At 37.3% G+C, this 5117-nt stretch overlaps 1 pseudogene; it reads right to left on the bottom strand.

Annotated features, from left to right (window-relative positions):
- Positions 1–543: 543 nt before the first annotated feature.
- Positions 544–1277, bottom strand: LOC102479987 (phosphatidylinositol-glycan biosynthesis class X protein pseudogene; annotated as a pseudogene).
- Positions 1278–5117: the final 3840 nt, after the last annotated feature.

Here is a 5117-nt window from a genome sequence, read left to right as displayed (position 1 = left end):
GTCTTGTGAGATCCAGCCAGCTCAGCCACCATGCTACTGGCTGGCCCAAGAGAAAATATTTTATAAAATCGAGACTTTACAAAGATCAGCTACATTGGTTTGTTTAATTAAATATTTTTTATTCTTTAATTATATTAAATGTTTCTTCTAACGAGTATTTTTTTTCACCCAGGTTATTGTTTTCTTATTTTTAATGACATTCTCAATTTTAGCTTAAATCGAAAGGTTTTTATTCATAAAATAAGAATACCATGTCTCTCATATGTATAGAATTCATTTTTTCTACCTCACATGAAGCTAAAAAAATTTCTCACAATATAAAGTTAACAGAATTCAATGTTCTCTACTGACAATGCATAAGAATAAGTATCTACCCCACAGTGCAATAAATTTTGGCATTAGCTGAGAATAACCCAAAATTTCCTCTGGTAAACATAATTTTAGCCATAAATGAATACAAAAATAAATCACTGAATTCTAGAACACCTCTAGTCACAAATAGGTCTTATTTAGACTTATAGAAAGCAACTAATTGCATAAAATCTATAGAGAAAAATAGCCATATTTGGAAACAGCTACAAGGATCAACATAGAGCACAGAACTGTAATTAGCAGAGTCACAGAACATACTAAAGAGGTGTGTATAGTCAGTCCCACTGGAACCTGTAGAGTCACATTCTTATAGACTGATTCATACTTCGCATTGTTCCACTGGCAGATATCCTTAGTCTTCAATTCACAAGGAGCTGCCATTTCTGACTGAGCCCAGCATTTCAAAATTGGGAACTCTTGGTCACAATACATCAGTAAGTCCGGGTTACTGACCACAGTAAAAGTTTCTTCATCTTTACTATGTGGCCGATGATAATGGTAGTGCACAGGCAGAAGGGCTTGGAAATAAGCAATGAGCTGTGAATCTTGATTGGCATAAATGAGAACTTCAGATTCCTTGGACAAGTAATTAGGGACTTCTATTTTAGAACCTTCTGAAACCATCACTGCCTATGGAAACCATCTTTCAAAACTTCTTGCCTCAAAATAATTTCAGAAAAAGTGGCCCTTAGGCCAGCGTTGGAGGGGGCGGCGGTGAAGGCTGCGTTGGGCACGTGGGTGAGCCCACCCAACGCCCAGACCAGCAGCCTGATTACCATCCAACAGCAGTGTCTGGGGCCGTCAAGACGCCAGAGGACTGACGCCTGCAGCAGGCGCGCGGGGACAAGACTCAGGGAGGAAGGAACCTCCAAGGGTTTCACGCTGCTCCCAGAACTTGCTGCCATGGACTTAGGCCCTAACAAGTATTTATTGAACACAGTCTCAGACTCTGTTCTATACTGAATATATAAAGTAAATGAGACAAAACTAATGTATTTATCATAAGGTATTATTGATTGAGTCTCTAATCTATACCCAATGCAATTCTAAGTCTTTCTTGGATATTTTCTCACAAACTTATGAAACTGCTCCTATGACTTAGTTTTACAGTTAGGGCAACCGAGGCACAGAGATCTCAGGTGAAATTTAAATCCAGACTTTAATCAAATGTGCTAGTAGATGAAAGTTTAAAAAACTGCCTGATATAAATAACTAGTAGATGAAAGTTTAAAAAACTGCCTGTTATTAAATAACAACAATGACAACAAATGATTAATTCAAATGTTTAATTTTGCAAATTAAGATTTTGGATTGAGAGCTTGTTTTTGAAGGTGCTACTATAGCATAGTATTTGAATACTATATGAATTTGGGGTCAGAGTGTTTTTATTCTACTTCTGGATTTGTGACTTGAGTTAGTTCTAGAAACTCCCCCAAACTCAGTTTTATGGTGCTAATAAGGAAGGAATGATGTGTGCCTTGTAGTGTGCTTTCAAAGAATGATTTGACATGATAGAAAATGTTTGAAATAAATAGCTGATATTCTTTTTATTACTACATTAAGTTCTCAATATACTTTTATTGACTTTAATGGTACCTGGACTCAACTCAACAGACCGCGTGCTTTCCACTCCATTTTACTCATCCCCTTACTCATGTGCTTCTTATTATTACCTTTTAAAACCTAAATACAGCCATTGTATAATCAATAATTTTTATATTGAATCCTCTATGTCAAAGATGATATTGTATGAACTCTTTGGTATCAGCTTTTCTAAAATTTAGCTTGTAGAGTTGCCAAATACCTATTCACTCCTTCTTCTACTCTCACCAGCTAAGGTCCCCTGTTTTCACATTACGTGTATTTTGCACCAGCCTCATTCTTAAATCCATTTTGTGACCTAAATTCACTGTGTGTATGCAACTGTATGTGTGTCAGTGTGAATCCTCTATTTTTTCTTATCATATTTTCCTTTATGAGAGGAGAGAGAGAGAAATATAGACAAAGACAGACAGATAGATATGAGAAAGGAAGAGAGAAATAGGTATTTTTGACCAAGTCTTGCAGTATCACAGTTCTCCTTCCCTATCCTCCCAATTAGCTTGGATTCCAGTACATCAAGCTACACTAGCATATTTAGGTTGACCCAGAAACCAAACCTGGGCCTCTCATAGGCCACCGGGTAAGGCCTCTCATCCAGTTTTAATTATAGGAATCTTACTGTGTTTTAATTTGTGTATCTTTGTAAGCTACTTAAAATGTACTTGGAACAAGGTATGTTAGAAACAAAGGAAATGAAAAATCTTGTTTTCCTGTACAATAAATGGAATATTTTTCATTCCCTAAGTAAGATGTTTTAGTTTTTTTTTCCTTCAGTGCCTTTATTATGTTAAGAATTATCTATTTAATTTTTATTTATCATCATCATCATTTTAATTTGCTACAGGGCACATGTGCTCCTCAGAGAGGGAGACAGAGAGAGAGAGAGAAAGTGAGAAAACAAGCTACCAGGTCTAGGACCTGAATAGTGGTCAGCCATGTGGGAGTTCAGCACCTTAACTACTACACCAACTGCTGGTCCCCTAGTACTTTCATTATGAATTTGCAATCATGATCAATAATCTACTATTAAGAAAATGCAAAGGACATGTATTTAAGTCATGTATGTTATTTAGAGAACAGTGTATAAATTTGGTCTAAAGGAAACTGGTATTTAAATGCTTATATGTATGTTTAAATAAAAACCTTTATATTTAGAAAGATACTATTCAACTTTGGTCACCTAACAAGTACCACCTCTTTACCCATTGGCTTTTGAAGATATTATTAATAATATATTGACAATTTGGACCAGCAGATGGTGTAATGGTTACGTTGCAGGACTCCCACACAGTCTACTGTGGTTTGAGTACCAGACCTGGCAGCTTAAAATTCAAGCTGGGTGCATGTGTGTGTGTGTGTGTATGTGCATGTGTGTGCGCATGTGTGCCCAAAACCCTGAGGGGAGAATGGAGTAGAAGGGATTGTAGTGTGGCCATCCCCCCTGGGGGGGGGTAATTTCTCGCTTTCTCTCTGTATCTCTCTCTCTGGCAAGAGCCATGCCCTATAGCAAAAGTCTCTCTAAATAATAATAATAACAACAAATTAAAATGGTAGGGTACTGACTGCCTGCCTGAATTCAGATATAGCAGGTAGGCAGGCAGGAAGATAGACAGATAAAAGAGAATCTATATATGCTTGGAAAATTGAAAAAAAGCTAGAGCTATTTTCTTTCACAAACTTATCTCCAAGTACACTATACTAAGTATAAAATATATTTGGACATTTAGGTGATAGATATTTTTCGACACACAGGCCAACATTTCCTAAGTTCTTTAACTGGTGTAGAAATACAAAGTGAGACTTTGGCAGCCAGTGAAAATATAACTGTAGCTCACTCTAATTCTTTGAAAATGTCTTATGATTTATTCCAGAAGTACGACATACCTCATGCTAGCTTTCTTCCTTAAGGAAAATTTATCATGACCTCTATTTGCCACATAAACATTGTAGTTTAAGGGTGTTTTGCCTGAGTGAAGAAATGTCTACATTTTCAGTAAAAATCTATGTTTACACACACACACACACACACCTCCCCACATATATACATATATATTTGAGCTGAAGATTTATATATTTATTTCACCTTTTCAACATGAACTAAGTCATCAAATGAGAAAGAAGCAGCTAATTTGTCGAATCAAATCATTTCCTTCCAATGATTACATCTTTCCAGCGCAAAGATTGCGTGCGTATGAACGAAAGCATATGCCTCACTTCATGTCCCATTTTGATTTAACTATGAATGTTTTTCTAATAGTTTTTTCTCTAATCATTTTTATTTTTTCATATTTTATGTACTAATGAACATAAAGAATAATAAAGAATAATGAATATTATGTCTTACTTTAGATGCTCTGGTAAAACCATTACTACTCTGACCGAAATAGTTGTCATCTTCGTTTAATTGGCAGTATCAGCACTAGTAATGCATTTCCAAGATTTAGATCGATGCCAAAGTGATGATCTGTGTGGAATGATGTTTGCACATAGACATCGTGGAGATACAGTGTTTGGGGGCCAGGTGGAGGCACAGCAGTGAAATGCAAGGCTCTGCAAGGCACACACCCACACGAGAAGGTTGCAGGCTCACATCAGGAGCTCTCCCTAAACGCAGCCTGTAATCCAGTCTGGTTGGTACTGCGGGGGGTGGGGGGATTATGAACTCAAAACCCTGTGGACAGGACTTTCTCTGTTTCAGTCTCTCTCTCTGTCTTTCTTACTCATGTAACATATAAATGAACTTTTTAAAAAATGCCGTGGTTAGTAAATACAATTAGCGTGCTTTAACACTAAACCATTTCCAGGCTTTATAATAGTTAAAATAATTTCCAGTATTCTATTTTCAGTCTCTCCATCTTTAGTTGGTTAACTCAAGTGCAGAAAACTATCCTAAAGTGGAACCAGCAGTTAGTGTAATGGCTATGTCGCTGGACTCCCATGTAGTCGACCGCGGTTCACATCCCAGACCCAGTGGCTTAAAACTCACATCGGGCGCATATGCGTACGTGCCCAAGATCCCAAGAGGAGATTGGAGTAGAAGGGAATGTGGCATGGTCACCCCCCCAGGGGGTGATTTCTCACTTTCTGTCTCCGTCTTTCTCTGTCTGGTGAGCGCACATGTCCTATTGCAAAAACCTCTCCAA

The sequence above is a fragment of the Tupaia chinensis genome, unplaced genomic scaffold (assembly GCF_000334495.1).
Source record: "Tupaia chinensis unplaced genomic scaffold, TupChi_1.0 Scaffold000298_1, whole genome shotgun sequence".
NCBI lineage: Eukaryota > Metazoa > Chordata > Mammalia > Scandentia > Tupaiidae > Tupaia > Tupaia belangeri.
This window is presented reverse-complemented; position numbering and strand designations above follow the sequence as displayed.